The 9,897-nt window shown below is 37.7% G+C and overlaps 1 long non-coding RNA gene across 1 annotated transcript; it reads right to left on the bottom strand.

The window, feature by feature from the left end:
• Positions 1-2,266: 2,266 nt before the first annotated feature.
• On the bottom strand, positions 2,267-3,446 carry LOC114357595 (uncharacterized). Its single transcript, XR_003656315.1, has 2 exons — positions 3,370-3,446; positions 2,267-2,313 (listed from the first exon to the last, which is right to left on the bottom strand). It is a non-coding gene; the product is annotated as an uncharacterized LOC114357595 (long non-coding RNA).
• Between the last annotated feature and the right edge of the window lie 6,451 nt (positions 3,447-9,897).

The raw sequence follows: 9,897 nt of genomic DNA, 5'->3' as shown, positions 1-9,897 counted from the left end.
TGCTTTAACGACGGTGTAGAGAGAAATCCGTGGAACACAATTTCTGACCTCGGGACTTTATTTAGACTAGTTAGGAGGTGAACAAAGCAAAAGTCCCCGCCCTTAGTCCTTAAGCCAGCGGGGAGAGGGGGGTTTAAAGGTACCACTTTTCGGTTTTTCGCTTAATCCTCGGAAACTATGCTTCCTAGTGACATGACTACTATGAACCAAAAAAAGCTTATTCAATTTGCTACAGGTGAGAGAGTCAAGTTTTTATATATCTTGCATAGTTTTCGCGTAATCTGCTCTAGAAGGTCTGTAATATTGGAAATTTTATTTTTGTCTTACATGTTCCTAACAGGAGAAAATCGAATAAATCATCATTGAGCAAACATTCTAGACAAGCGGGAGCATGTTAAGCCTAATTCCAGGTAAGGGACTGTACCGTGCGTATATTTAGACGAACCACTTGGGGCCACTTTTGACTCCTCATCACTCAAAAAGTACTGTGCATTAACACTTTAAATTTGGCTCATGTGTTGAGACTTGCAAGATAAACATCAGCTTCAAATTTCATAAATATACCTCAAACGGTTTTTTAGGTATTGACGTTCAAAAATCGACGTTTAGGACACTCAAATCTATCTATCACCTGTGAAATGTTAAAATTTACTGGTTTTTTATTTGTTCCTTTGTATTTACACAACTACCTATCTGGATGCCAAATTTGAACCTTCTAGGTCACCTGGAAGTGGTTAGAATTTGGTCTTATAGGTCAGCCATGTAGATTTTTGGACGTCAATACCTAAAGTACCGTTTGAGGTATATTTATGAAATTTGAAGCTGATGTTTATTTTGCAAGTCTCAACACATGAGCCAAATTTGAAGTGTTAACACACAGTACTTTTTGAGTGATGAGGAGTCAAAAGTGGCTCCAAGTGGTTCGTCTAAGTATACGCACGGTGCAGTCCCCTCCCTGGAACTAGGCTTAACATGCTTCCGCATGTCTAAAATATTTGCTCAATGTTGATTTAGTCGATGGGAACATGTAAGACAAAAATAAAATTTCCAATATTACAGACCTTCTAGAGTAGATACCGCGAAAACTATACAAGATATAGAAAAACTTGACGATCTCACCTGTAGCAAATTCAATAAGCTTTTTTTGGTTCATTGTAGTCATGTCACTAGGACGCATAGTTTCCGAGGATTAAGCAAAAAACCGAAAAGTGGTACCTTTAAACCCCCCTCTTCCCGCCGGCTCAAGGGCTAAGGGCGGGGACTTTTGCTATGTTCACCTCCTAACTAGTCTAAATAAAGTCCCGAGGTCAGAAATTGTGTTCCACGGTTTTCCATCTATAATGCTTTAATGACTGGACTATTAGGCAACATCTTGTGTTAAAATTCATTTCACCAATTGACCTAGTAAATTCTAAAAAAATGGGAGCCCGATTCGTTGACACATCACTAGCCCGATATGAGAAAGCTTAACACTGTAGTAGAGCAGATGTAAGAGTAGATTTTATCATTACAAAGTAAAGTAAAAGTAAAAATAATTTATTTCTAAAAGATGTCACATGTACAATTTATTCTGGCGGTCTCTGCACTCAGCTAGAAAGCTTGTATCGCAGCGGCCAAGTTAAACAATTACCTTTGTATATTGACATCGGTCAACAATAACCATTTACAGGCTGAAGCTGTAGAATAGACCAAAGAAGAGTTATCGATAAAGAATGTCGCGATATATTTATGGATAGCTCAGCGTTTCTCGTCCCGTTTATCATGTTCTTTTTTTATAGAAAAGGCGTTAAAAACCTTACGGCTTCAAGAATCAGTTCGAACTAAAAACAAATGAGACTTACCAATGACATAGGAATACCCATCCAGCGTCAGCACGCATTTCCTCGGGGCGCCTGACGCCGACCGGTGCCTTATCGTCCGGGGCGCCGCCCCAAGCGCCCGCCCGCCCCCAGGATCACTGTGACACTTGTGCACCAGCTCCTTATCATTGCCCACGTTACTGCTGCCGTCGACAGACCCTTGCCTGCTCCCCTCCAACAAGGCTTTCCCTCGTCGCATCATCACATCATACGCTATCTCCACAATCACAAACAATCACCGCCACAATCACAAAAATCACCGCCACAATCACAAAAATCACCTCCACAATCACAAATAGTCACAAATAACACCGTTATCAATCACAATCACTCGTCACTGTTGTTGTTCACTAAAATTCGTGTTCACACGCGCCAGATATGTTTACTATTAATACTATTTTGATATGTTACAGCCAGCTCGTAAATAGTTGCGTTTAGTTATCAATGCTCCACTCTAATGTAAACAAAATAAAAATTAACAGCTTAACGGCGATTATAATTCGGGCTATTTTTGACGCAATCTGCGTAAATGATCTAAAATTGGAATGAAACCACCAAAAAGGTCATTTCAAATAAATAAAACATCTTTTCAATTTCGCAAATTGACGTATTACGGTAATGGCAATAAAGTCTGTTAGACATTATTTAAATTGAATAATAAATTATCGACTACTCGTGAATGACAGTTAAAATTAATCAAGTTAAAATTGCCCCATGATATAGTAATAGTTATTTATTTTTGTACAGTTAAATCTATCGGTAACTGGTTTTACTGGTTGTTGCGTCAAACCAATCTGCGATATTAAACTGTTTCAAGTCCATGAACCGGTACTTGTATTTGAAAATATACATAATTAGATATGGTTTTTGCATGATTTAAATTGCCCTTAAAGTTTTTACTTATAGTGTTTACCGTTTCCAAATTGCTAACAGAACTAGCTTTGGCATATGTTTTTCATCTAATTTCCATTAGATTTACTTAACTGTCCATCGTAATTGCAAAACTACGGAACAAGAATTCTTTTGTTTATCCAAACCAGCCGCATGTTAATGAACTATCAATGGGGCCCTGTCGGCTGTTCATTAACATTTTGTGAAGCAAACTTTTGGAATTCCTTCTGAAACAATGTAACTACGAAATTTTCCGACGAGTTTTTGAATTATACACCAAGTGAATTCCCGAGTTGGAAGGACCATAATTCAAGTTCCAACTGCAATGAACGTCCAACACAGGTGGAAACACGGAAATCTATTTTCACGCGAGTTGTTTTTCCGCCATGGTAACGCTCACGGTGCCCATAAAAACGTTGCGTCACTTTCAAGGGTGGGGGGAGTCCATTTGTAAACATTTTGTGACGTTGTCCATCTGACTTGGCCAAATCGCTACCAACAGGTGGTGTGGATTCCCAAAAAACGCTCTCCTAACACACGCACTCGTCACATGATTTCGAAAAAAGTTTTGTATTTTTTTTTAATTTAGCAATTATTTTTCCGGCCAGCTGTAACCTACCACGGGTGGGAAACATGGTCGGAGGTTCGTACGGCCTAGGGCGGCATAACGGCACACAACCGCACCGCGTGGAAGCCTGCGCGCGACTGTCGTCCGAGCCACATGCTACAGCCGCCACAGGTAGGTGTTGATTCCTACTGAGCACTTGTAGTTCCAAATTCAAATCCCCGGGACATCGAGGAATTTGTATCTGGCCAGTAATGTTCGTATTTAGGGCTTCGCGTAAAAATAGCGTTGATAAGAAGGACTTTGCTCTGTATCGGAGAATACTTTTCAAAGCATGTTACAGCTTTTATTCGATTGGTTGTCATTCGATTTTGAGTGTTATGCATTACACTCTGTTGACTGCTTTGTGACTGATGTAACTTATATTTTTGACGTTAACAAAAAAGAATTATCCGATTCCTATTTCAAATTCAAATACAATAAATTGGAACATCTCTGATGAGCAACCTCATTACCTGTAACTTCAATAAGCATTACAACTCGAAGATAACGATCTTGTTAAGGATTTAACATAACCTTTCATCTGCGTATCTTGAAACAATACACAATGCCTTATTTTATTGAAAAACTTTTCACAGATTAGGGATTCCTGGAAATGTACTAAAAAGGTTTTCTAGTTCAAGGTATTTTGGGTTCGGTACTCAGTTAATTAATTGGCCATAGTAGACACTTGATAAAGCTTAAATAGATTACAAAAAATCCATTAGCTTCGATGTCCTTAGTGATGAATTAGTCTGTTGTTAATTGTTTACCGTCGGTTGACTCGCTGTTTTCTTTTATTGGAAAAGTGAGTATAGTAAAAGAATATTAATATTTAATTTTAAGCTTATTTTATCAAGAACGTAGTAATATAGTTTTGTAATAATCTGTGTGTGATTACTAAGTCGTTCAAATTCAAATTCCTTATTGCTATGGAATAGCACATTAAAATTAATAGGATGTTAATTATGTTAATGTTAATTCTGTGATGGGTCTGGGTGTTACTATGTATAATAAGTATGTATTTACAAAAAAAAGTATATAAGTATGTTTATATCCGTCGTCTAGTACCCTTAATACAAGATTTGCTTAGTTTGGGACTAGAAGCCTAGTGCAAAATGTCCTAGAATATTTATTATTTATTTATTTATATTCAAAATAATATAAGTCAGTATGGAGGCCCCGTCGGGCACAGTAATAAATTAGAGGAAAGGAGAAAAACGTTAGCTAAGTAGAGCTTGCATCTTTTTCGGTAAAAAACAAACATCTAACTCCATTGTCGAGCTCATCACCTAATTGGCTTCCTTTGATATTCCAACCTGCGACCGCAACTGGGATTTGTAATTCTAGTGCGCCCATCATCATGCCATGCTGCTCCGTTGGAAGCGGGACTGTTTATAAAACTGACTGCTTTGAACGCCAATGTAAAAATTCGAACTTTTGTATCAGACCTCAGCTGAGATTGAGGTAACAAAGGAATTTGTGTTTAGTTTCTTTGTGTTAAGATTTAAGTTTGTTAAAACATGAACGTGATTAGGAAGTAGTAATAATTCAGGACGTAGCATATTTATCGACCCAGAAAGGGACCGTAACCGTATCAACTCAAGGCGGTATGTCTGCAATGCACACTTATCCGCAACGTAAACGTCTCGCCTCCCAGTTGACAGCGCGCGAAAGGCGATGACAGCTCGTGAAAGGCAATACGGTTTTGATCCCTTTCCGAGTTGACTCGTATATTTTCTTTTTAATGCATTGTACCACTGCAGTGTAATTGACATACCAAAAACCGTTAATGCGAAATGCTGGCGTCGGTTCAAAAAACGAAGTCGTTAGTCAACTGTTTTATTTGCATTCAACAAATACTTTTTAAAGTGCATTTTTCTTTACCAAAATTCTTGCAGTTCGTGATCCACTTATTTAAATTATGGACTAAAACAGAATAATTAACTATGAAGAATATGCCAAGAATATGATTAAAGGTACCTACTTATTATAGAAAATAATTGTAGTACGAATTGTACTTAGGGAAAACAAAGTATTATGAAAGCAATTTCAAAAATTCTGAAAGAGAGAAGAATGCAAGTTATTCTTTTCAAAAAATATTCTGTTTGTATGATATTCTTATTAGATTCTTACATTCTGTTTACATATAAAGTAGGAATGTTTAAGCTACATAAAACACTACTTAAAAAAACTTGGTAACCTCGCTGTATAAAAAGCTGTCTGGCTTTAAACTGAAATATTATCACTGAAGCTCTCTCTCTTTCTTTCTCACCTTATACCTAGAGCCTAGGATAAAGTTATATTTATTCTCAAGCAAACTCCCACCTACCTACATTGTTGAACTAGCTATATCAAAAGTTCAGATCTGTATTAACAAAGTTGAAGTTGTTACTCGTCGAGAAGTGCGTGCTAACAACTCGAGTATCGGGCTTTCAGCAATTCTACAAACGATATGAGTTTTCAATTGATATTGGTTGTTGTTCTAAAATAGATTATAAGAATCTTGCTTTAGGATATGTTTTTGTCTGATTAAGTATTTCATCAAAACGAAAAATAAAACTGATGGCAGTACCTGTTTTGGACTACTTTATAGACCAGGGGTGGCCAACCGGTCGACTACGCAACGTAATTACCAACTACTACATGACTTACTTGACTTATGCCTGTTTTCACCATCAATCCCTAATTTTTAAGTGACCTCTATGGTAACAAATAACAGGAATTTTGTTTACATAGGGGTCACATAAAAAATAGGGATTGATGGTGAAAACGGGCATTAAGGTCCTAATAGGACATAGTATGTCCCCTAGATGGGCAGAGGGCGTCCACAAAAGTCCTTCATCGCGTTCGGTCTTTAGCTTCGCGCTTGATGTGATGTGAACTACTACATGATGTGTACTAAACTATGATGTTTCATTTAGGATTTCAAGAAGTATGTAAGTGGTAGACTGCACAGGGTTTCGTTAGTAAACAATGGATCTTATGCCTAATCAAGTTGGCCACCTCTGTTATAGACTTACGAGTGAGTTGCAAGTTGTGCTTCGATCCAAATGAACTGGCTTACCTGAAATGAAAAACATTTTGTTATTATCAAGTAAAAGAGACATAAAGCATGTAGTAGTAGTCATAAATGAAGATAACAAATAAATTTTTGAGCACAGCTATCGAAATCGTGATCGCTTTGGCATTAAAAGAGATTGTGATATTAGTTTAAATGTAATTAGAGTCTGTGGACAGGGTTAGCACTTAGTACTTAATAGGATTTCTCCGGATGTTCAACATCTCATCTAATAAAGCCTGGCTTATTATCTCAGATAAAAAAATACTACGTTTTATCCACTGTCTTAATTAACTAAAACTAAATTCACTATTTGAAAAATATTCACCTGCCATCAGCTTGCATTAATCGTTTTGATGACTCTTTTATAATGCGAACAGATAGGGACTGGAATTTGCTTCCTGCTTCTGTCTTTCCCGAAGACTATAATCCGGGCCTTTTCAAGGCGTTTATAGGGAATAGGCACTTACAGGGTAGATAATGTACCATCCTAGACTGCATCCCACTTAACACCAGGTGAGATTGTGGTCAAACACCTGCCTTGATAAGCATTATTTTTTAAGTTCGCTACGAGTATGTTGTTCCAGCAGAGCGTTAGGACCACTGACACTCCCACTTTTTTCATGGAAATACACTCGATGAGATTCTTGCTGGTGCTATTTATAGAGGTAGATCGACCACCTCGTAAAGGCCTATATGACCTCATACAGGTAGCAAGAAGGCGCTGGATGCAGGCCGCCACCAACCGGTCATTATAGAAATCAGGTGAGGCCTATGTTCAGCAGTAGACGTCCTATGGCTGAAATGATGATGATGAAGATACTAGTTCGGTGAAAAGCCAATGATGATGATGTTGAAGATGATAGCGTGCTTCAACTTACTACAGTTTCAATAAAACTCAGGGTTAGATGGTAACCCTAGCTGAGTATAGCCTAAGGCGAGAAAACATTCCAAACAGTCTCAACAATAGCAAACGATCGGTATAAATAACGAGCCTTTGTACTTGTGATAAATGGGACTGATAATGACCATACTTAATTTACTGTGGTAAAAGAAGTGCTAGTGTATTTGTTTGAGAGATATAAGCTATATTTTAGGTCTAGTGCTTAATTCTAGCATGAACAACTTTCGTCTTCGAATCGTTTGCGTATTCAACAAAATTCGATACTCAACCATCGAATTAAACGATAACGTGACAATTTTGATTCTCAAAATACTCGTAAGTTTCGTGCAACCATTTCTCATACTAATTTCACTTTACGACACGTTCACAAGGGCGCTGTTGTAGTTTTTGTTCTAAATCTTTTGATGGCGATTCAAAAACGCAAACGATTCGAACTCGAAAGTTTTTCGTGCTAGCCGTACTGAGGTAGGGAGCGGCACGGGAACGTTGACATTGGGATATTATGACGTGACAGAGCATACAAATCTGAAGCGCATTTGAAGTCTCGTTGACGTTTGACGTTCCAAAAGCACCCTCCCGTGCCGTTCCTATACCTCAGACACTGACTGATTTAAGCGCTAGCACAGAATAATAATAAGTACTACGTACAGAAGTTTTACTTCGCGAAGGTATTTAAAAAAATGTATGCTCAATGTCATTAACAATATGGTGTAATTTAGCTTGTCTCAAGAGTCAAGCACCATTTTGTTGACAAACGTCAGTGATCGGCACTGCGCCGAAGCTATATGGCTGACTTCGGTAAAATGATGTGACGTGAGGTGCCAAACTGCGGAAAATGGCGGAGGAAATACATGATTTAGCATGAATTATCATGAATAATATTAACTACTTATTTACCTCTCAGTATCTTGAGGCAACTTAAAAAAGTACATTCTGTGTTTTTATTATTATTTAGGCAGTTAAATACTACACAGTACCTATTTTAGTACACCATTTTCTTTATTTTCTTCCATCATACACAAGAATACGCGTGCGTGAGTCAATGTTCTCTCGTATGTGAGGCCTTGTCGAATAGTATCCTGTAGGTGGGCCATCATGCGTGTTTTGTTTTCGATGTAAACTCGCGGAGATGAACAGGCCTGGCGCTAGACCTATAGGGTAGGTACTGACCGGCGTTTTTTTTTATCCACAAAGTTAATAAAACTTTAGAAGCAAGCATGATACGTTACGCTGTGCTAAAAAACTGTGTAACCTGCTTGTTCCTGGCTAGTTTCCCCGTACTGACTACACGTAGGTATGCTCGCTTTGTAATATGTTACATTACGCCTTATAACGTCAGTCAGTACCTACCTTTACAGTGCATTTTGTAGGCTAAGGCTGGGTTACACCATCTTATTTTGACTGTAACAAACGTCAAAAATCTGTCAAAATCCATACAAAATCGTTAAAGTTACGGTCAAAGTTAGGTGGTGCAACTCAGCCTTAGTAGATAAATCTAAAAGTTCTAAGCTGAGTAGCACCACCTAACTTTATCAGTAACTAAGTATAACGATAACCGGTGTTTTTTGTATGGAGTTTGGCAGATTTCTGACGTTTGTTAAAGTTAAAGTAAAATGATGCCATAACCCAGCCCTAATATATTTAACCTGTGTCGTTCCAGCAGAGTATAACAAAAAAAAGATAAATACAGTCGAACATATAATAACCTCCTCCTTTTTTGCAGTCGGTTAAAAACCCCACTCTTCCCGTGGATGTCGTAAAAAGCAATTATGGGACAAATATGCGAATATAAGGGCTCCCCAAACAATATAAGCCATTTGCTTCCATTTGCCTTTAGTAAAGTACTTCTGTAAGTACGAGTGAGTGGCATTATCACCAGGGTATAAATCCAAAAGAACACCTTAAAAAATATGATAGTAAAATCCACAACATAATAATATAAAAAAATATAGTCATATTTGTACGTCCTTGTAAATAAATAGCGCCTGCAATCATCCTCCAAAGCATTTATTGTTGTAAGTAGTTATGTTGTAGTTTATGTTGTTAAAAATCCATTATATCGCTTGACCAATATACACACACATACATATTTCACATGGATAAATTATGTCTAATTTAATGCTTTGTAGAGACTTCACGTGTATTCGTGAGATCGTTGACTGAAGGCAGTATAATGGGGTAACAATAAGAGTCAATTAACGTCATGTTTGGTATGTAAATAACTTGATTTATTATAAAAGCATTTGCTTGCGGCTCCGTTTGCAAATATTTTAGCTTGTCAAGTTTGAGAGATGTCAATAATCGTCTAATAGGCAAGCAACATTAGCATTTAAAAGGTAACAAATTAGAATAAAAAATATTCCCAAAATAAAGTTCGTTTCAGCCAAATAACGTCCACTGCTGGACAAAGGCCTCCTCCAAAGATTTCCATAATGATCGGTCCTGCGCTGCCCGCATCCAGGCACTTTCCGCGACCTTCGTTAGATCGTCGGTCCACCTAGTGGGAGGCCTAGTTAAATCCAAATTGTGTCCAAATCCAGTCCAAAGTGTAGATGATGTGTATTTGAGATCTTTATCA

Source organism: Ostrinia furnacalis, unplaced genomic scaffold (genome assembly GCF_004193835.3).
Source record: "Ostrinia furnacalis isolate ACB-3 unplaced genomic scaffold, ASM419383v2 OfSCF3265, whole genome shotgun sequence".
NCBI classification, from domain to species: domain Eukaryota; kingdom Metazoa; phylum Arthropoda; class Insecta; order Lepidoptera; family Crambidae; genus Ostrinia; species Ostrinia furnacalis.
This window is presented reverse-complemented; position numbering and strand designations above follow the sequence as displayed.